Source organism: Anomaloglossus baeobatrachus, unplaced genomic scaffold, assembly GCF_048569485.1.
Source record: "Anomaloglossus baeobatrachus isolate aAnoBae1 unplaced genomic scaffold, aAnoBae1.hap1 Scaffold_2740, whole genome shotgun sequence".
Lineage (NCBI taxonomy): Eukaryota > Metazoa > Chordata > Amphibia > Anura > Aromobatidae > Anomaloglossus > Anomaloglossus baeobatrachus.
This window is the reverse complement of record NW_027442238.1, coordinates 1-21,130: the sequence shown is the minus strand read 5'-3', so window position 1 is coordinate 21,130 and position 21,130 is coordinate 1. Positions and strand designations below refer to the sequence as shown.

At 46.1% G+C, this 21,130-nt stretch overlaps 13 non-coding genes across 13 annotated transcripts; all 13 read left to right on the top strand.

Moving 5' to 3' along the window:
* Nucleotides 1-1,355: 1,355 nt before the first annotated feature.
* LOC142265407 (U2 spliceosomal RNA) lies at nucleotides 1,356-1,546 on the top strand. The gene has a single exon (XR_012731730.1). It is a non-coding gene; the product is annotated as a U2 spliceosomal RNA (small nuclear RNA).
* A 1,387-nt stretch (nucleotides 1,547-2,933) lies between these two features.
* Nucleotides 2,934-3,124, top strand: LOC142265406 (U2 spliceosomal RNA). Its single transcript, XR_012731729.1, has one exon. It is a non-coding gene; the product is annotated as a U2 spliceosomal RNA (small nuclear RNA).
* Nucleotides 3,125-4,511: 1,387 nt separating this feature from the next.
* Nucleotides 4,512-4,702, top strand: LOC142265404 (U2 spliceosomal RNA). Its single transcript, XR_012731728.1, has one exon. It is a non-coding gene; the product is annotated as a U2 spliceosomal RNA (small nuclear RNA).
* Nucleotides 4,703-6,089: 1,387 nt separating this feature from the next.
* LOC142265403 (U2 spliceosomal RNA) lies at nucleotides 6,090-6,280 on the top strand. Its single transcript, XR_012731727.1, has one exon. It is a non-coding gene; the product is annotated as a U2 spliceosomal RNA (small nuclear RNA).
* A 1,387-nt stretch (nucleotides 6,281-7,667) lies between these two features.
* On the top strand, nucleotides 7,668-7,858 carry LOC142265396 (U2 spliceosomal RNA). Its single transcript, XR_012731725.1, has one exon. It is a non-coding gene; the product is annotated as a U2 spliceosomal RNA (small nuclear RNA).
* A 1,387-nt stretch (nucleotides 7,859-9,245) lies between these two features.
* On the top strand, nucleotides 9,246-9,436 carry LOC142265384 (U2 spliceosomal RNA). The gene has a single exon (XR_012731715.1). It is a non-coding gene; the product is annotated as a U2 spliceosomal RNA (small nuclear RNA).
* A 1,387-nt stretch (nucleotides 9,437-10,823) lies between these two features.
* Nucleotides 10,824-11,014, top strand: LOC142265371 (U2 spliceosomal RNA). The gene has a single exon (XR_012731704.1). It is a non-coding gene; the product is annotated as a U2 spliceosomal RNA (small nuclear RNA).
* A 1,387-nt stretch (nucleotides 11,015-12,401) lies between these two features.
* On the top strand, nucleotides 12,402-12,592 carry LOC142265359 (U2 spliceosomal RNA). The gene has a single exon (XR_012731693.1). It is a non-coding gene; the product is annotated as a U2 spliceosomal RNA (small nuclear RNA).
* Nucleotides 12,593-13,979: 1,387 nt separating this feature from the next.
* LOC142265347 (U2 spliceosomal RNA) lies at nucleotides 13,980-14,170 on the top strand. The gene has a single exon (XR_012731682.1). It is a non-coding gene; the product is annotated as a U2 spliceosomal RNA (small nuclear RNA).
* Nucleotides 14,171-15,557: 1,387 nt separating this feature from the next.
* On the top strand, nucleotides 15,558-15,748 carry LOC142265445 (U2 spliceosomal RNA). The gene has a single exon (XR_012731765.1). It is a non-coding gene; the product is annotated as a U2 spliceosomal RNA (small nuclear RNA).
* A 1,387-nt stretch (nucleotides 15,749-17,135) lies between these two features.
* Nucleotides 17,136-17,326, top strand: LOC142265433 (U2 spliceosomal RNA). Its single transcript, XR_012731754.1, has one exon. It is a non-coding gene; the product is annotated as a U2 spliceosomal RNA (small nuclear RNA).
* Nucleotides 17,327-18,713: 1,387 nt separating this feature from the next.
* On the top strand, nucleotides 18,714-18,904 carry LOC142265421 (U2 spliceosomal RNA). The gene has a single exon (XR_012731743.1). It is a non-coding gene; the product is annotated as a U2 spliceosomal RNA (small nuclear RNA).
* Nucleotides 18,905-20,292: 1,388 nt separating this feature from the next.
* Nucleotides 20,293-20,483, top strand: LOC142265409 (U2 spliceosomal RNA). Its single transcript, XR_012731732.1, has one exon. It is a non-coding gene; the product is annotated as a U2 spliceosomal RNA (small nuclear RNA).
* The last annotated feature ends 647 nt before the right edge of the window (nucleotides 20,484-21,130 follow it).

Sequence of the window (21,130 nt, the reverse complement as noted above, 5' to 3'; positions counted from 1 at the left end):
CACCTGATTCATATTAGCCCGATTTAATGAATTGGAAGAAAGCATACGTCTTCATATGCACCTCAATTTGGCCCATTCACTTTTCACACTTCCTCCTTTTGTTTTTTATCTTTCACACTTTTGACTTTCTTTATTCATCCAAATAGCAAACTCATCACCACTCAACCTGACCAACTCGGCTATGTCCCCGTGCTGCAGTTCTCTGTCTTATCTAGATCATTTGCAATTGAATGGAATAGATCCCTTTTGGACAAAGTGGATTCACCTGCTGCTGCAGTGACCACAGGTGTGATAAGATCTAGAATTGGCATCTGGTGCGATCTCTCCGCTTCCACTCCAAAGAAAGTTACCTGTTTATTCCTATCATGCATTGGTTTTTGGGGTTTTCTTTGAGTAATGATGATCTCTTTAGTAGTCTGTTGGCGCCCTCTCCTGGAGGAATAGTTTGCTTGCTCTTGGACATTCTAAAAGAGAGGTCATGATAGACATTGAGCTTCTGAGCTCAATTGGGGACAGTCATGGGTGATGAATGTTTGCAACCTACTGCGAAGCCTCATACCGCAATATAAGGAACGTCAAATACTAAGAAAGGGCGGCCTATGAAAGAATTACTACTTTCAATAAGTACACTTAAACGGCTAATTGGGAATAGAAAAACTGTAAAAAGCCCTCTGAGAAAGCCCCCCTCTAACCTTTGATAGTAAGCTTTTCTGTAGTCTGCCTGTTGATGTATTTTCCGTTTGAACTGTGCACAACATGAAGAGACGGAACACTGGCGGCTTGTCACAATGCCCCCCGATGACATCACAATAGCGCTGCTGCCTAGAAAACAAGCTGCGCAGAAGAAGTTGTTCTTTGGGTGGGAGGGTGGGCTAGTGGAAGGAGGGGGCAATCTCTTTTTTTCCCGGGTGGTAGGGGGATGACAGGAGAAGGGAAGCGGGTGGTGAGAAAGGTACAGAGGGCAGGGTTTGGGGGCTGGGAAGGAAAGGGAAAAGATTAGGGTTTGGGGATGATGAAAGGGCTTTCTACGGGTAAGGATGGCAAAGGGTGGCAGTGACGGAAAGTCAGGCAACCTGTCCTGTCCGTCTTTTTGTATCGTGAATTGGAAAGACTGCAAGGGGGAGGGGAGTTGCTTGCGCCCTAAAGGAGGAGTTATTCAGATTCATTGCAGTGGGCGGCGGCTGCAAAACGCACCATTCTTCTTGTTTTTGCTCTGCAAAGCAGCCTTTTCAAGGGTTGGCTTGGGTGACAAAATGTCTTGTGTAGGCGTGGGTTTGTCTCCCTCTCGCTCTCTCTCCCTAAGATGTGTCCGGCATAGGCCAGGGTGCCACTCGAGGCCCAAACCAATTCTGGTTATCGCTTCTCGGCCTTTTGGCTAAGATCAAGTGTAGTATCTGTTCTTATCAGTTTAATATCTGATACGTCCCCTATCTGGGGACCATATATTAAATGGATTTTTAGAACAGGGAGATGGAAAAAGAGCTTGCTCTGTCCACTCCACGCATTGACCTGGTATTGCAGTACCTCCAGGAACGGTGCACCCCTTCTTAACCCAGTTTCCAAAAGCAGAACTCAATTCACCTGATTCATATTAGCCCGATTTAATGAATTGGAAGAAAGCATACGTCTTCATATGCACCTCAATTTGGCCCATTCACTTTTCACACTTCCTCCTTTTGTTTTTTATCTTTCACACTTTTGACTTTCTTTATTCATCCAAATAGCAAACTCATCACCACTCAACCTGACCAACTCGGCTATGTCCCCGTGCTGCAGTTCTCTGTCTTATCTAGATCATTTGCAATTGAATGGAATAGATCCCTTTTGGACAAAGTGGATTCACCTGCTGCTGCAGTGACCACAGGTGTGATAAGATCTAGAATTGGCATCTGGTGCGATCTCTCCGCTTCCACTCCAAAGAAAGTTACCTGTTTATTCCTATCATGCATTGGTTTTTGGGGTTTTCTTTGAGTAATGATGATCTCTTTAGTAGTCTGTTGGCGCCCTCTCCTGGAGGAATAGTTTGCTTGCTCTTGGACATTCTAAAAGAGAGGTCATGATAGACATTGAGCTTCTGAGCTCAATTGGGGACAGTCATGGGTGATGAATGTTTGCAACCTACTGCGAAGCCTCATACCGCAATATAAGGAACGTCAAATACTAAGAAAGGGCGGCCTATGAAAGAATTACTACTTTCAATAAGTACACTTAAACGGCTAATTGGGAATAGAAAAACTGTAAAAAGCCCTCTGAGAAAGCCCCCCTCTAACCTTTGATAGTAAGCTTTTCTGTAGTCTGCCTGTTGATGTATTTTCCGTTTGAACTGTGCACAACATGAAGAGACGGAACACTGGCGGCTTGTCACAATGCCCCCCGATGACATCACAATAGCGCTGCTGCCTAGAAAACAAGCTGCGCAGAAGAAGTTGTTCTTTGGGTGGGAGGGTGGGCTAGTGGAAGGAGGGGGCAATCTCTTTTTTTCCCGGGTGGTAGGGGGATGACAGGAGAAGGGAAGCGGGTGGTGAGAAAGGTACAGAGGGCAGGGTTTGGGGGCTGGGAAGGAAAGGGAAAAGATTAGGGTTTGGGGATGATGAAAGGGCTTTCTACGGGTAAGGATGGCAAAGGGTGGCAGTGACGGAAAGTCAGGCAACCTGTCCTGTCCGTCTTTTTGTATCGTGAATTGGAAAGACTGCAAGGGGGAGGGGAGTTGCTTGCGCCCTAAAGGAGGAGTTATTCAGATTCATTGCAGTGGGCGGCGGCTGCAAAACGCACCATTCTTCTTGTTTTTGCTCTGCAAAGCAGCCTTTTCAAGGGTTGGCTTGGGTGACAAAATGTCTTGTGTAGGCGTGGGTTTGTCTCCCTCTCGCTCTCTCTCCCTAAGATGTGTCCGGCATAGGCCAGGGTGCCACTCGAGGCCCAAACCAATTCTGGTTATCGCTTCTCGGCCTTTTGGCTAAGATCAAGTGTAGTATCTGTTCTTATCAGTTTAATATCTGATACGTCCCCTATCTGGGGACCATATATTAAATGGATTTTTAGAACAGGGAGATGGAAAAAGAGCTTGCTCTGTCCACTCCACGCATTGACCTGGTATTGCAGTACCTCCAGGAACGGTGCACCCCTTCTTAACCCAGTTTCCAAAAGCAGAACTCAATTCACCTGATTCATATTAGCCCGATTTAATGAATTGGAAGAAAGCATACGTCTTCATATGCACCTCAATTTGGCCCATTCACTTTTCACACTTCCTCCTTTTGTTTTTTATCTTTCACACTTTTGACTTTCTTTATTCATCCAAATAGCAAACTCATCACCACTCAACCTGACCAACTCGGCTATGTCCCCGTGCTGCAGTTCTCTGTCTTATCTAGATCATTTGCAATTGAATGGAATAGATCCCTTTTGGACAAAGTGGATTCACCTGCTGCTGCAGTGACCACAGGTGTGATAAGATCTAGAATTGGCATCTGGTGCGATCTCTCCGCTTCCACTCCAAAGAAAGTTACCTGTTTATTCCTATCATGCATTGGTTTTTGGGGTTTTCTTTGAGTAATGATGATCTCTTTAGTAGTCTGTTGGCGCCCTCTCCTGGAGGAATAGTTTGCTTGCTCTTGGACATTCTAAAAGAGAGGTCATGATAGACATTGAGCTTCTGAGCTCAATTGGGGACAGTCATGGGTGATGAATGTTTGCAACCTACTGCGAAGCCTCATACCGCAATATAAGGAACGTCAAATACTAAGAAAGGGCGGCCTATGAAAGAATTACTACTTTCAATAAGTACACTTAAACGGCTAATTGGGAATAGAAAAACTGTAAAAAGCCCTCTGAGAAAGCCCCCCTCTAACCTTTGATAGTAAGCTTTTCTGTAGTCTGCCTGTTGATGTATTTTCCGTTTGAACTGTGCACAACATGAAGAGACGGAACACTGGCGGCTTGTCACAATGCCCCCCGATGACATCACAATAGCGCTGCTGCCTAGAAAACAAGCTGCGCAGAAGAAGTTGTTCTTTGGGTGGGAGGGTGGGCTAGTGGAAGGAGGGGGCAATCTCTTTTTTTCCCGGGTGGTAGGGGGATGACAGGAGAAGGGAAGCGGGTGGTGAGAAAGGTACAGAGGGCAGGGTTTGGGGGCTGGGAAGGAAAGGGAAAAGATTAGGGTTTGGGGATGATGAAAGGGCTTTCTACGGGTAAGGATGGCAAAGGGTGGCAGTGACGGAAAGTCAGGCAACCTGTCCTGTCCGTCTTTTTGTATCGTGAATTGGAAAGACTGCAAGGGGGAGGGGAGTTGCTTGCGCCCTAAAGGAGGAGTTATTCAGATTCATTGCAGTGGGCGGCGGCTGCAAAACGCACCATTCTTCTTGTTTTTGCTCTGCAAAGCAGCCTTTTCAAGGGTTGGCTTGGGTGACAAAATGTCTTGTGTAGGCGTGGGTTTGTCTCCCTCTCGCTCTCTCTCCCTAAGATGTGTCCGGCATAGGCCAGGGTGCCACTCGAGGCCCAAACCAATTCTGGTTATCGCTTCTCGGCCTTTTGGCTAAGATCAAGTGTAGTATCTGTTCTTATCAGTTTAATATCTGATACGTCCCCTATCTGGGGACCATATATTAAATGGATTTTTAGAACAGGGAGATGGAAAAAGAGCTTGCTCTGTCCACTCCACGCATTGACCTGGTATTGCAGTACCTCCAGGAACGGTGCACCCCTTCTTAACCCAGTTTCCAAAAGCAGAACTCAATTCACCTGATTCATATTAGCCCGATTTAATGAATTGGAAGAAAGCATACGTCTTCATATGCACCTCAATTTGGCCCATTCACTTTTCACACTTCCTCCTTTTGTTTTTTATCTTTCACACTTTTGACTTTCTTTATTCATCCAAATAGCAAACTCATCACCACTCAACCTGACCAACTCGGCTATGTCCCCGTGCTGCAGTTCTCTGTCTTATCTAGATCATTTGCAATTGAATGGAATAGATCCCTTTTGGACAAAGTGGATTCACCTGCTGCTGCAGTGACCACAGGTGTGATAAGATCTAGAATTGGCATCTGGTGCGATCTCTCCGCTTCCACTCCAAAGAAAGTTACCTGTTTATTCCTATCATGCATTGGTTTTTGGGGTTTTCTTTGAGTAATGATGATCTCTTTAGTAGTCTGTTGGCGCCCTCTCCTGGAGGAATAGTTTGCTTGCTCTTGGACATTCTAAAAGAGAGGTCATGATAGACATTGAGCTTCTGAGCTCAATTGGGGACAGTCATGGGTGATGAATGTTTGCAACCTACTGCGAAGCCTCATACCGCAATATAAGGAACGTCAAATACTAAGAAAGGGCGGCCTATGAAAGAATTACTACTTTCAATAAGTACACTTAAACGGCTAATTGGGAATAGAAAAACTGTAAAAAGCCCTCTGAGAAAGCCCCCCTCTAACCTTTGATAGTAAGCTTTTCTGTAGTCTGCCTGTTGATGTATTTTCCGTTTGAACTGTGCACAACATGAAGAGACGGAACACTGGCGGCTTGTCACAATGCCCCCCGATGACATCACAATAGCGCTGCTGCCTAGAAAACAAGCTGCGCAGAAGAAGTTGTTCTTTGGGTGGGAGGGTGGGCTAGTGGAAGGAGGGGGCAATCTCTTTTTTTCCCGGGTGGTAGGGGGATGACAGGAGAAGGGAAGCGGGTGGTGAGAAAGGTACAGAGGGCAGGGTTTGGGGGCTGGGAAGGAAAGGGAAAAGATTAGGGTTTGGGGATGATGAAAGGGCTTTCTACGGGTAAGGATGGCAAAGGGTGGCAGTGACGGAAAGTCAGGCAACCTGTCCTGTCCGTCTTTTTGTATCGTGAATTGGAAAGACTGCAAGGGGGAGGGGAGTTGCTTGCGCCCTAAAGGAGGAGTTATTCAGATTCATTGCAGTGGGCGGCGGCTGCAAAACGCACCATTCTTCTTGTTTTTGCTCTGCAAAGCAGCCTTTTCAAGGGTTGGCTTGGGTGACAAAATGTCTTGTGTAGGCGTGGGTTTGTCTCCCTCTCGCTCTCTCTCCCTAAGATGTGTCCGGCATAGGCCAGGGTGCCACTCGAGGCCCAAACCAATTCTGGTTATCGCTTCTCGGCCTTTTGGCTAAGATCAAGTGTAGTATCTGTTCTTATCAGTTTAATATCTGATACGTCCCCTATCTGGGGACCATATATTAAATGGATTTTTAGAACAGGGAGATGGAAAAAGAGCTTGCTCTGTCCACTCCACGCATTGACCTGGTATTGCAGTACCTCCAGGAACGGTGCACCCCTTCTTAACCCAGTTTCCAAAAGCAGAACTCAATTCACCTGATTCATATTAGCCCGATTTAATGAATTGGAAGAAAGCATACGTCTTCATATGCACCTCAATTTGGCCCATTCACTTTTCACACTTCCTCCTTTTGTTTTTTATCTTTCACACTTTTGACTTTCTTTATTCATCCAAATAGCAAACTCATCACCACTCAACCTGACCAACTCGGCTATGTCCCCGTGCTGCAGTTCTCTGTCTTATCTAGATCATTTGCAATTGAATGGAATAGATCCCTTTTGGACAAAGTGGATTCACCTGCTGCTGCAGTGACCACAGGTGTGATAAGATCTAGAATTGGCATCTGGTGCGATCTCTCCGCTTCCACTCCAAAGAAAGTTACCTGTTTATTCCTATCATGCATTGGTTTTTGGGGTTTTCTTTGAGTAATGATGATCTCTTTAGTAGTCTGTTGGCGCCCTCTCCTGGAGGAATAGTTTGCTTGCTCTTGGACATTCTAAAAGAGAGGTCATGATAGACATTGAGCTTCTGAGCTCAATTGGGGACAGTCATGGGTGATGAATGTTTGCAACCTACTGCGAAGCCTCATACCGCAATATAAGGAACGTCAAATACTAAGAAAGGGCGGCCTATGAAAGAATTACTACTTTCAATAAGTACACTTAAACGGCTAATTGGGAATAGAAAAACTGTAAAAAGCCCTCTGAGAAAGCCCCCCTCTAACCTTTGATAGTAAGCTTTTCTGTAGTCTGCCTGTTGATGTATTTTCCGTTTGAACTGTGCACAACATGAAGAGACGGAACACTGGCGGCTTGTCACAATGCCCCCCGATGACATCACAATAGCGCTGCTGCCTAGAAAACAAGCTGCGCAGAAGAAGTTGTTCTTTGGGTGGGAGGGTGGGCTAGTGGAAGGAGGGGGCAATCTCTTTTTTTCCCGGGTGGTAGGGGGATGACAGGAGAAGGGAAGCGGGTGGTGAGAAAGGTACAGAGGGCAGGGTTTGGGGGCTGGGAAGGAAAGGGAAAAGATTAGGGTTTGGGGATGATGAAAGGGCTTTCTACGGGTAAGGATGGCAAAGGGTGGCAGTGACGGAAAGTCAGGCAACCTGTCCTGTCCGTCTTTTTGTATCGTGAATTGGAAAGACTGCAAGGGGGAGGGGAGTTGCTTGCGCCCTAAAGGAGGAGTTATTCAGATTCATTGCAGTGGGCGGCGGCTGCAAAACGCACCATTCTTCTTGTTTTTGCTCTGCAAAGCAGCCTTTTCAAGGGTTGGCTTGAGTGACAAAATGTCTTGTGTAGGCGTGGGTTTGTCTCCCTCTCGCTCTCTCTCCCTAAGATGTGTCCGGCATAGGCCAGGGTGCCACTCGAGGCCCAAACCAATTCTGGTTATCGCTTCTCGGCCTTTTGGCTAAGATCAAGTGTAGTATCTGTTCTTATCAGTTTAATATCTGATACGTCCCCTATCTGGGGACCATATATTAAATGGATTTTTAGAACAGGGAGATGGAAAAAGAGCTTGCTCTGTCCACTCCACGCATTGACCTGGTATTGCAGTACCTCCAGGAACGGTGCACCCCTTCTTAACCCAGTTTCCAAAAGCAGAACTCAATTCACCTGATTCATATTAGCCCGATTTAATGAATTGGAAGAAAGCATACGTCTTCATATGCACCTCAATTTGGCCCATTCACTTTTCACACTTCCTCCTTTTGTTTTTTATCTTTCACACTTTTGACTTTCTTTATTCATCCAAATAGCAAACTCATCACCACTCAACCTGACCAACTCGGCTATGTCCCCGTGCTGCAGTTCTCTGTCTTATCTAGATCATTTGCAATTGAATGGAATAGATCCCTTTTGGACAAAGTGGATTCACCTGCTGCTGCAGTGACCACAGGTGTGATAAGATCTAGAATTGGCATCTGGTGCGATCTCTCCGCTTCCACTCCAAAGAAAGTTACCTGTTTATTCCTATCATGCATTGGTTTTTGGGGTTTTCTTTGAGTAATGATGATCTCTTTAGTAGTCTGTTGGCGCCCTCTCCTGGAGGAATAGTTTGCTTGCTCTTGGACATTCTAAAAGAGAGGTCATGATAGACATTGAGCTTCTGAGCTCAATTGGGGACAGTCATGGGTGATGAATGTTTGCAACCTACTGCGAAGCCTCATACCGCAATATAAGGAACGTCAAATACTAAGAAAGGGCGGCCTATGAAAGAATTACTACTTTCAATAAGTACACTTAAACGGCTAATTGGGAATAGAAAAACTGTAAAAAGCCCTCTGAGAAAGCCCCCCTCTAACCTTTGATAGTAAGCTTTTCTGTAGTCTGCCTGTTGATGTATTTTCCGTTTGAACTGTGCACAACATGAAGAGACGGAACACTGGCGGCTTGTCACAATGCCCCCCGATGACATCACAATAGCGCTGCTGCCTAGAAAACAAGCTGCGCAGAAGAAGTTGTTCTTTGGGTGGGAGGGTGGGCTAGTGGAAGGAGGGGGCAATCTCTTTTTTTCCCGGGTGGTAGGGGGATGACAGGAGAAGGGAAGCGGGTGGTGAGAAAGGTACAGAGGGCAGGGTTTGGGGGCTGGGAAGGAAAGGGAAAAGATTAGGGTTTGGGGATGATGAAAGGGCTTTCTACGGGTAAGGATGGCAAAGGGTGGCAGTGACGGAAAGTCAGGCAACCTGTCCTGTCCGTCTTTTTGTATCGTGAATTGGAAAGACTGCAAGGGGGAGGGGAGTTGCTTGCGCCCTAAAGGAGGAGTTATTCAGATTCATTGCAGTGGGCGGCGGCTGCAAAACGCACCATTCTTCTTGTTTTTGCTCTGCAAAGCAGCCTTTTCAAGGGTTGGCTTGGGTGACAAAATGTCTTGTGTAGGCGTGGGTTTGTCTCCCTCTCGCTCTCTCTCCCTAAGATGTGTCCGGCATAGGCCAGGGTGCCACTCGAGGCCCAAACCAATTCTGGTTATCGCTTCTCGGCCTTTTGGCTAAGATCAAGTGTAGTATCTGTTCTTATCAGTTTAATATCTGATACGTCCCCTATCTGGGGACCATATATTAAATGGATTTTTAGAACAGGGAGATGGAAAAAGAGCTTGCTCTGTCCACTCCACGCATTGACCTGGTATTGCAGTACCTCCAGGAACGGTGCACCCCTTCTTAACCCAGTTTCCAAAAGCAGAACTCAATTCACCTGATTCATATTAGCCCGATTTAATGAATTGGAAGAAAGCATACGTCTTCATATGCACCTCAATTTGGCCCATTCACTTTTCACACTTCCTCCTTTTGTTTTTTATCTTTCACACTTTTGACTTTCTTTATTCATCCAAATAGCAAACTCATCACCACTCAACCTGACCAACTCGGCTATGTCCCCGTGCTGCAGTTCTCTGTCTTATCTAGATCATTTGCAATTGAATGGAATAGATCCCTTTTGGACAAAGTGGATTCACCTGCTGCTGCAGTGACCACAGGTGTGATAAGATCTAGAATTGGCATCTGGTGCGATCTCTCCGCTTCCACTCCAAAGAAAGTTACCTGTTTATTCCTATCATGCATTGGTTTTTGGGGTTTTCTTTGAGTAATGATGATCTCTTTAGTAGTCTGTTGGCGCCCTCTCCTGGAGGAATAGTTTGCTTGCTCTTGGACATTCTAAAAGAGAGGTCATGATAGACATTGAGCTTCTGAGCTCAATTGGGGACAGTCATGGGTGATGAATGTTTGCAACCTACTGCGAAGCCTCATACCGCAATATAAGGAACGTCAAATACTAAGAAAGGGCGGCCTATGAAAGAATTACTACTTTCAATAAGTACACTTAAACGGCTAATTGGGAATAGAAAAACTGTAAAAAGCCCTCTGAGAAAGCCCCCCTCTAACCTTTGATAGTAAGCTTTTCTGTAGTCTGCCTGTTGATGTATTTTCCGTTTGAACTGTGCACAACATGAAGAGACGGAACACTGGCGGCTTGTCACAATGCCCCCCGATGACATCACAATAGCGCTGCTGCCTAGAAAACAAGCTGCGCAGAAGAAGTTGTTCTTTGGGTGGGAGGGTGGGCTAGTGGAAGGAGGGGGCAATCTCTTTTTTTCCCGGGTGGTAGGGGGATGACAGGAGAAGGGAAGCGGGTGGTGAGAAAGGTACAGAGGGCAGGGTTTGGGGGCTGGGAAGGAAAGGGAAAAGATTAGGGTTTGGGGATGATGAAAGGGCTTTCTACGGGTAAGGATGGCAAAGGGTGGCAGTGACGGAAAGTCAGGCAACCTGTCCTGTCCGTCTTTTTGTATCGTGAATTGGAAAGACTGCAAGGGGGAGGGGAGTTGCTTGCGCCCTAAAGGAGGAGTTATTCAGATTCATTGCAGTGGGCGGCGGCTGCAAAACGCACCATTCTTCTTGTTTTTGCTCTGCAAAGCAGCCTTTTCAAGGGTTGGCTTGGGTGACAAAATGTCTTGTGTAGGCGTGGGTTTGTCTCCCTCTCGCTCTCTCTCCCTAAGATGTGTCCGGCATAGGCCAGGGTGCCACTCGAGGCCCAAACCAATTCTGGTTATCGCTTCTCGGCCTTTTGGCTAAGATCAAGTGTAGTATCTGTTCTTATCAGTTTAATATCTGATACGTCCCCTATCTGGGGACCATATATTAAATGGATTTTTAGAACAGGGAGATGGAAAAAGAGCTTGCTCTGTCCACTCCACGCATTGACCTGGTATTGCAGTACCTCCAGGAACGGTGCACCCCTTCTTAACCCAGTTTCCAAAAGCAGAACTCAATTCACCTGATTCATATTAGCCCGATTTAATGAATTGGAAGAAAGCATACGTCTTCATATGCACCTCAATTTGGCCCATTCACTTTTCACACTTCCTCCTTTTGTTTTTTATCTTTCACACTTTTGACTTTCTTTATTCATCCAAATAGCAAACTCATCACCACTCAACCTGACCAACTCGGCTATGTCCCCGTGCTGCAGTTCTCTGTCTTATCTAGATCATTTGCAATTGAATGGAATAGATCCCTTTTGGACAAAGTGGATTCACCTGCTGCTGCAGTGACCACAGGTGTGATAAGATCTAGAATTGGCATCTGGTGCGATCTCTCCGCTTCCACTCCAAAGAAAGTTACCTGTTTATTCCTATCATGCATTGGTTTTTGGGGTTTTCTTTGAGTAATGATGATCTCTTTAGTAGTCTGTTGGCGCCCTCTCCTGGAGGAATAGTTTGCTTGCTCTTGGACATTCTAAAAGAGAGGTCATGATAGACATTGAGCTTCTGAGCTCAATTGGGGACAGTCATGGGTGATGAATGTTTGCAACCTACTGCGAAGCCTCATACCGCAATATAAGGAACGTCAAATACTAAGAAAGGGCGGCCTATGAAAGAATTACTACTTTCAATAAGTACACTTAAACGGCTAATTGGGAATAGAAAAACTGTAAAAAGCCCTCTGAGAAAGCCCCCCTCTAACCTTTGATAGTAAGCTTTTCTGTAGTCTGCCTGTTGATGTATTTTCCGTTTGAACTGTGCACAACATGAAGAGACGGAACACTGGCGGCTTGTCACAATGCCCCCCGATGACATCACAATAGCGCTGCTGCCTAGAAAACAAGCTGCGCAGAAGAAGTTGTTCTTTGGGTGGGAGGGTGGGCTAGTGGAAGGAGGGGGCAATCTCTTTTTTTCCCGGGTGGTAGGGGGATGACAGGAGAAGGGAAGCGGGTGGTGAGAAAGGTACAGAGGGCAGGGTTTGGGGGCTGGGAAGGAAAGGGAAAAGATTAGGGTTTGGGGATGATGAAAGGGCTTTCTACGGGTAAGGATGGCAAAGGGTGGCAGTGACGGAAAGTCAGGCAACCTGTCCTGTCCGTCTTTTTGTATCGTGAATTGGAAAGACTGCAAGGGGGAGGGGAGTTGCTTGCGCCCTAAAGGAGGAGTTATTCAGATTCATTGCAGTGGGCGGCGGCTGCAAAACGCACCATTCTTCTTGTTTTTGCTCTGCAAAGCAGCCTTTTCAAGGGTTGGCTTGGGTGACAAAATGTCTTGTGTAGGCGTGGGTTTGTCTCCCTCTCGCTCTCTCTCCCTAAGATGTGTCCGGCATAGGCCAGGGTGCCACTCGAGGCCCAAACCAATTCTGGTTATCGCTTCTCGGCCTTTTGGCTAAGATCAAGTGTAGTATCTGTTCTTATCAGTTTAATATCTGATACGTCCCCTATCTGGGGACCATATATTAAATGGATTTTTAGAACAGGGAGATGGAAAAAGAGCTTGCTCTGTCCACTCCACGCATTGACCTGGTATTGCAGTACCTCCAGGAACGGTGCACCCCTTCTTAACCCAGTTTCCAAAAGCAGAACTCAATTCACCTGATTCATATTAGCCCGATTTAATGAATTGGAAGAAAGCATACGTCTTCATATGCACCTCAATTTGGCCCATTCACTTTTCACACTTCCTCCTTTTGTTTTTTATCTTTCACACTTTTGACTTTCTTTATTCATCCAAATAGCAAACTCATCACCACTCAACCTGACCAACTCGGCTATGTCCCCGTGCTGCAGTTCTCTGTCTTATCTAGATCATTTGCAATTGAATGGAATAGATCCCTTTTGGACAAAGTGGATTCACCTGCTGCTGCAGTGACCACAGGTGTGATAAGATCTAGAATTGGCATCTGGTGCGATCTCTCCGCTTCCACTCCAAAGAAAGTTACCTGTTTATTCCTATCATGCATTGGTTTTTGGGGTTTTCTTTGAGTAATGATGATCTCTTTAGTAGTCTGTTGGCGCCCTCTCCTGGAGGAATAGTTTGCTTGCTCTTGGACATTCTAAAAGAGAGGTCATGATAGACATTGAGCTTCTGAGCTCAATTGGGGACAGTCATGGGTGATGAATGTTTGCAACCTACTGCGAAGCCTCATACCGCAATATAAGGAACGTCAAATACTAAGAAAGGGCGGCCTATGAAAGAATTACTACTTTCAATAAGTACACTTAAACGGCTAATTGGGAATAGAAAAACTGTAAAAAGCCCTCTGAGAAAGCCCCCCTCTAACCTTTGATAGTAAGCTTTTCTGTAGTCTGCCTGTTGATGTATTTTCCGTTTGAACTGTGCACAACATGAAGAGACGGAACACTGGCGGCTTGTCACAATGCCCCCCGATGACATCACAATAGCGCTGCTGCCTAGAAAACAAGCTGCGCAGAAGAAGTTGTTCTTTGGGTGGGAGGGTGGGCTAGTGGAAGGAGGGGGCAATCTCTTTTTTTCCCGGGTGGTAGGGGGATGACAGGAGAAGGGAAGCGGGTGGTGAGAAAGGTACAGAGGGCAGGGTTTGGGGGCTGGGAAGGAAAGGGAAAAGATTAGGGTTTGGGGATGATGAAAGGGCTTTCTACGGGTAAGGATGGCAAAGGGTGGCAGTGACGGAAAGTCAGGCAACCTGTCCTGTCCGTCTTTTTGTATCGTGAATTGGAAAGACTGCAAGGGGGAGGGGAGTTGCTTGCGCCCTAAAGGAGGAGTTATTCAGATTCATTGCAGTGGGCGGCGGCTGCAAAACGCACCATTCTTCTTGTTTTTGCTCTGCAAAGCAGCCTTTTCAAGGGTTGGCTTGGGTGACAAAATGTCTTGTGTAGGCGTGGGTTTGTCTCCCTCTCGCTCTCTCTCCCTAAGATGTGTCCGGCATAGGCCAGGGTGCCACTCGAGGCCCAAACCAATTCTGGTTATCGCTTCTCGGCCTTTTGGCTAAGATCAAGTGTAGTATCTGTTCTTATCAGTTTAATATCTGATACGTCCCCTATCTGGGGACCATATATTAAATGGATTTTTAGAACAGGGAGATGGAAAAAGAGCTTGCTCTGTCCACTCCACGCATTGACCTGGTATTGCAGTACCTCCAGGAACGGTGCACCCCTTCTTAACCCAGTTTCCAAAAGCAGAACTCAATTCACCTGATTCATATTAGCCCGATTTAATGAATTGGAAGAAAGCATACGTCTTCATATGCACCTCAATTTGGCCCATTCACTTTTCACACTTCCTCCTTTTGTTTTTTATCTTTCACACTTTTGACTTTCTTTATTCATCCAAATAGCAAACTCATCACCACTCAACCTGACCAACTCGGCTATGTCCCCGTGCTGCAGTTCTCTGTCTTATCTAGATCATTTGCAATTGAATGGAATAGATCCCTTTTGGACAAAGTGGATTCACCTGCTGCTGCAGTGACCACAGGTGTGATAAGATCTAGAATTGGCATCTGGTGCGATCTCTCCGCTTCCACTCCAAAGAAAGTTACCTGTTTATTCCTATCATGCATTGGTTTTTGGGGTTTTCTTTGAGTAATGATGATCTCTTTAGTAGTCTGTTGGCGCCCTCTCCTGGAGGAATAGTTTGCTTGCTCTTGGACATTCTAAAAGAGAGGTCATGATAGACATTGAGCTTCTGAGCTCAATTGGGGACAGTCATGGGTGATGAATGTTTGCAACCTACTGCGAAGCCTCATACCGCAATATAAGGAACGTCAAATACTAAGAAAGGGCGGCCTATGAAAGAATTACTACTTTCAATAAGTACACTTAAACGGCTAATTGGGAATAGAAAAACTGTAAAAAGCCCTCTGAGAAAGCCCCCCTCTAACCTTTGATAGTAAGCTTTTCTGTAGTCTGCCTGTTGATGTATTTTCCGTTTGAACTGTGCACAACATGAAGAGACGGAACACTGGCGGCTTGTCACAATGCCCCCCGATGACATCACAATAGCGCTGCTGCCTAGAAAACAAGCTGCGCAGAAGAAGTTGTTCTTTGGGTGGGAGGGTGGGCTAGTGGAAGGAGGGGGCAATCTCTTTTTTTCCCGGGTGGTAGGGGGATGACAGGAGAAGGGAAGCGGGTGGTGAGAAAGGTACAGAGGGCAGGGTTTGGGGGCTGGGAAGGAAAGGGAAAAGATTAGGGTTTGGGGATGATGAAAGGGCTTTCTACGGGTAAGGATGGCAAAGGGTGGCAGTGACGGAAAGTCAGGCAACCTGTCCTGTCCGTCTTTTTGTATCGTGAATTGGAAAGACTGCAAGGGGGAGGGGAGTTGCTTGCGCCCTAAAGGAGGAGTTATTCAGATTCATTGCAGTGGGCGGCGGCTGCAAAACGCACCATTCTTCTTGTTTTTGCTCTGCAAAGCAGCCTTTTCAAGGGTTGGCTTGGGTGACAAAATGTCTTGTGTAGGCGTGGGTTTGTCTCCCTCTCGCTCTCTCTCCCTAAGATGTGTCCGGCATAGGCCAGGGTGCCACTCGAGGCCCAAACCAATTCTGGTTATCGCTTCTCGGCCTTTTGGCTAAGATCAAGTGTAGTATCTGTTCTTATCAGTTTAATATCTGATACGTCCCCTATCTGGGGACCATATATTAAATGGATTTTTAGAACAGGGAGATGGAAAAAGAGCTTGCTCTGTCCACTCCACGCATTGACCTGGTATTGCAGTACCTCCAGGAACGGTGCACCCCTTCTTAACCCAGTTTCCAAAAGCAGAACTCAATTCACCTGATTCATATTAGCCCGATTTAATGAATTGGAAGAAAGCATACGTCTTCATATGCACCTCAATTTGGCCCATTCACTTTTCACACTTCCTCCTTTTGTTTTTTATCTTTCACACTTTTGACTTTCTTTATTCATCCAAATAGCAAACTCATCACCACTCAACCTGACCAACTCGGCTATGTCCCCGTGCTGCAGTTCTCTGTCTTATCTAGATCATTTGCAATTGAATGGAATAGATCCCTTTTGGACAAAGTGGATTCACCTGCTGCTGCAGTGACCACAGGTGTGATAAGATCTAGAATTGGCATCTGGTGCGATCTCTCCGCTTCCACTCCAAAGAAAGTTACCTGTTTATTCCTATCATGCATTGGTTTTTGGGGTTTTCTTTGAGTAATGATGATCTCTTTAGTAGTCTGTTGGCGCCCTCTCCTGGAGGAATAGTTTGCTTGCTCTTGGACATTCTAAAAGAGAGGTCATGATAGACATTGAGCTTCTGAGCTCAATTGGGGACAGTCATGGGTGATGAATGTTTGCAACCTACTGCGAAGCCTCATACCGCAATATAAGGAACGTCAAATACTAAGAAAGGGCGGCCTATGAAAGAATTACTACTTTCAATAAGTACACTTAAACGGCTAATTGGGAATAGAAAAACTGTAAAAAGCCCTCTGAGAAAGCCCCCCTCTAACCTTTGATAGTAAGCTTTTCTGTAGTCTGCCTGTTGATGTATTTTCCGTTTGAACTGTGCACAACATGAAGAGACGGAACACTGGCGGCTTGTCACAATGCCCCCCGATGACATCACAATAGCGCTGCTGCCTAGAAAACAAGCTGCGCAGAAGAAGTTGTTCTTTGGGTGGGAGGGTGGGCTAGTGGAAGGAGGGGGCAATCTCTTTTTTTCCCGGGTGGTAGGGGGATGACAGGAGAAGGGAAGCGGGTGGTGAGAAAGGTACAGAGGGCAGGGTTTGGGGGCTGGGAAGGAAAGGGAAAAGATTAGGGTTTGGGGATGATGAAAGGGCTTTCTACGGGTAAGGATGGCAAAGGGTGGCAGTGACGGAAAGTCAGGCAACCTGTCCTGTCCGTCTTTTTGTATCGTGAATTGGAAAGACTGCAAGGGGGAGGGGAGTTGCTTGCGCCCTAAAGGAGGAGTTATTCAGATTCATTGCAGTGGGCGGCGGCTGCAAAACGCACCATTCTTCTTGTTTTTGCTCTGCAAAGCAGCCTTTTCAAGGGTTGGCTTGGGTGACAAAATGTCTTGTGTAGGCGTGGGTTTGTCTCCCTCTCGCTCTCTCTCCCTAAGATGTGTCCGGCATAGGCCAGGGTGCCACTCGAGGCCCAAACCAATTCTGGTTATCGCTTCTCGGCCTTTTGGCTAAGATCAAGTGTAGTATCTGTTCTTATCAGTTTAATATCTGATACGTCCCCTATCTGGGGACCATATATTAAATGGATTTTTAGAACAGGGAGATGGAAAAAGAGCTTGCTCTGTCCACTCCACGCATTGACCTGGTATTGCAGTACCTCCAGGAACGGTGCACCCCTTCTTAACCCAGTTTCCAAAAGCAGAACTCAATTCACCTGATTCATATTAGCCCGATTTAATGAATTGGAAGAAAGCATACGTCTTCATATGCACCTCAATTTGGCCCATTCACTTTTCACACTTCCTCCTTTTGTTTTTTATCTTTCACACTTTTGACTTTCTTTATTCATCCAAATAGCAAACTCATCACCACTCAACCTGACCAACTCGGCTATGTCCCCGTGCTGCAGTTCTCTGTCTTATCTAGATCATTTGCAATTGAATGGAATAGATCCCTTTTGGACAAAGTGGATTCACCTGCTGCTGCAGTGACCACAGGTGTGATAAGATCTAGAATTGGCATCTGGTGCGATCTCTCCGCTTCCACTCCAAAGAAAGTTACCTGTTTATTCCTATCATGCATTGGTTTTTGGGGTTTTCTTTGAGTAATGATGATCTCTTTAGTAGTCTGTTGGCGCCCTCTCCTGGAGGAATAGTTTGCTTGCTCTTGGACATTCTAAAAGAGAGGTCATGATAGACATTGAGCTTCTGAGCTCAATTGGGGACAGTCATGGGTGATGAATGTTTGCAACCTACTGCGAAGCCTCATACCGCAATATAAGGAACGTCAAATACTAAGAAAGGGCGGCCTATGAAAGAATTACTACTTTCAATAAGTACACTTAAACGGCTAATTGGGAATAGAAAAACTGTAAAAAGCCCTCTGAGAAAGCCCCCCTCTAACCTTTGATAGTAAGCTTTTCTGTAGTCTGCCTGTTGATGTATTTTCCGTTTGAACTGTGCACAACATGAAGAGACGGAACACTGGCGGCTTGTCACAATGCCCCCCGATGACATCACAATAGCGCTGCTGCCTAGAAAACAAGCTGCGCAGAAGAAGTTGTTCTTTGGGTGGGAGGGTGGGCTAGTGGAAGGAGGGGGCAATCTCTTTTTTTCCCGGGTGGTAGGGGGATGACAGGAGAAGGGAAGCGGGTGGTGAGAAAGGTACAGAGGGCAGGGTTTGGGGGCTGGGAAGGAAAGGGAAAAGATTAGGGTTTGGGGATGATGAAAGGGCTTTCTACGGGTAAGGATGGCAAAGGGTGGCAGTGACGGAAAGTCAGGCAACCTGTCCTGTCCGTCTTTTTGTATCGTGAATTGGAAAGACTGCAAGGGGGAGGGGAGTTGCTTGCGCCCTAAAGGAGGAGTTATTCAGATTCATTGCAGTGGGCGGCGGCTGCAAAACGCACCATTCTTCTTGTTTTTGCTCTGCAAAGCAGCCTTTTCAAGGGTTGGCTTGGGTGACAAAATGTCTTGTGTAGGCGTGGGTTTGTCTCCCTCTCGCTCTCTCTCCCTAAGATGTGTCCGGCATAGGCCAGGGTGCCACTCGAGGCCCAAACCAATTCTGGTTATCGCTTCTCGGCCTTTTGGCTAAGATCAAGTGTAGTATCTGTTCTTATCAGTTTAATATCTGATACGTCCCCTATCTGGGGACCATATATTAAATGGATTTTTAGAACAGGGAGATGGAAAAAGAGCTTGCTCTGTCCACTCCACGCATTGACCTGGTATTGCAGTACCTCCAGGAACGGTGCACCCCTTCTTAACCCAGTTTCCAAAAGCAGAACTCAATTCACCTGATTCATATTAGCCCGATTTAATGAATTGGAAGAAAGCATACGTCTTCATATGCACCTCAATTTGGCCCATTCACTTTTCACACTTCCTCCTTTTGTTTTTTATCTTTCACACTTTTGACTTTCTTTATTCATCCAAATAGCAAACTCATCACCACTCAACCTGACCAACTCGGCTATGTCCCCGTGCTGCAGTTCTCTGTCTTATCTAGATCATTTGCAATTGAATGGAATAGATCCCTTTTGGACAAAGTGGATTCACCTGCTGCTGCAGTGACCACAGGTGTGATAAGATCTAGAATTGGCATCTGGTGCGATCTCTCCGCTTCCACTCCAAAGAAAGTTACCTGTTTATTCCTATCATGCATTGGTTTTTGGGGTTTTCTTTGAGTAATGATGATCTCTTTAGTAGTCTGTTGGCGCCCTCTCCTGGAGGAATAGTTTGCTTGCTCTTGGACATTCTAAAAGAGAGGTCATGATAGACATTGAGCTTCTGAGCTCAATTGGGGACAGTCATGGGTGATGAATGTTTGCAACCTACTGCGAAGCCTCATACCGCAATATAAGGAACGTCAAATACTAAGAAAGGGCGGCCTATGAAAGAATTACTACTTTCAATAAGTACACTTAAACGGCTAATTGGGAATAGAAAAACTGTAAAAAGCCCTCTGAGAAAGCCCCCCTCTAACCTTTGATAGTAAGCTTTTCTGTAGTCTGCCTGTTGATGTATTTTCCGTTTGAACTGTGCACAACATGAAGAGACGGAACACTGGCGGCTTGTCACAATGCCCCCCGATGACATCACAATAGCGCTGCTGCCTAGAAAACAAGCTGCGCAGAAGAAGTTGTTCTTTGGGTGGGAGGGTGGGCTAGTGGAAGGAGGGGGCAATCTCTTTTTTTCCCGGGTGGTAGGGGGATGACAGGAGAAGGGAAGCGGGTGGTGAGAAAGGTACAGAGGGCAGGGTTTGGGGGCTGGGAAGGAAAGGGAAAAGATTAGGGTTTGGGGATGATGAAAGGGCTTTCTACGGGTAAGGATGGCAAAGGGTGGCAGTGACGGAAAGTCAGGCAACCTGTCCTGTCCGTCTTTTTGTATCGTGAATTGGAAAGACTGCAAGGGGGAGGGGAGTTGCTTGCGCCCTAAAGGAGGAGTTATTCAGATTCATTGCAGTGGGCGGCGGCTGCAAAACGCACCACTTCTTCTTGTTTTTGCTCTGCAAAGCAGCCTTTTCAAGGGTTGGCTTGGGTGACAAAATGTCTTGTGTAGGCGTGGGTTTGTCTCCCTCTCGCTCTCTCTCCCTAAGATGTGTCCGGCATAGGCCAGGGTGCCACTCGAGGCCCAAACCAATTCTGGTTATCGCTTCTCGGCCTTTTGGCTAAGATCAAGTGTAGTATCTGTTCTTATCAGTTTAATATCTGATACGTCCCCTATCTGGGGACCATATATTAAATGGATTTTTAGAACAGGGAGATGGAAAAAGAGCTTGCTCTGTCCACTCCACGCATTGACCTGGTATTGCAGTACCTCCAGGAACGGTGCACCCCTTCTTAACCCAGTTTCCAAAAGCAGAACTCAATTCACCTGATTCATATTAGCCCGATTTAATGAATTGGAAGAAAGCATACGTCTTCATATGCACCTCAATTTGGCCCATTCACTTTTCACACTTCCTCCTTTTGTTTTTTATCTTTCACACTTTTGACTTTCTTTATTCATCCAAATAGCAAACTCATCACCACTCAACCTGACCAACTCGGCTATGTCCCCGTGCTGCAGTTCTCTGTCTTATCTAGATCATTTGCAATTGAATGGAATAGATCCCTTTTGGACAAAGTGGATTCACCTGCTGCTGCAGTGACCACAGGTGTGATAAGATCTAGAATTGGCATCTGGTGCGATCTCTCCGCTTCCACTCCAAAGAAAGTTACCTGTTTATTCCTATCATGCATTGGTTTTTGGGGTTTTCTTTGAGTAATGATGATCTCTTTAGTAGTCTGTTGGCGCCCTCTCCTGGAGGAATAGTTTGCTTGCTCTTGGACATTCTAAAAGAGAGGTCATGATAGACATTGAGCTTCTGAGCTCAATTGGGGACAGTCATGGGTGATGAATGTTTGCAACCTACTGCGAAGCCTCATACCGCAATATAAGGAACGTCAAATACTAAGAAAGGGCGGCCTATGAAAGAATTACTAC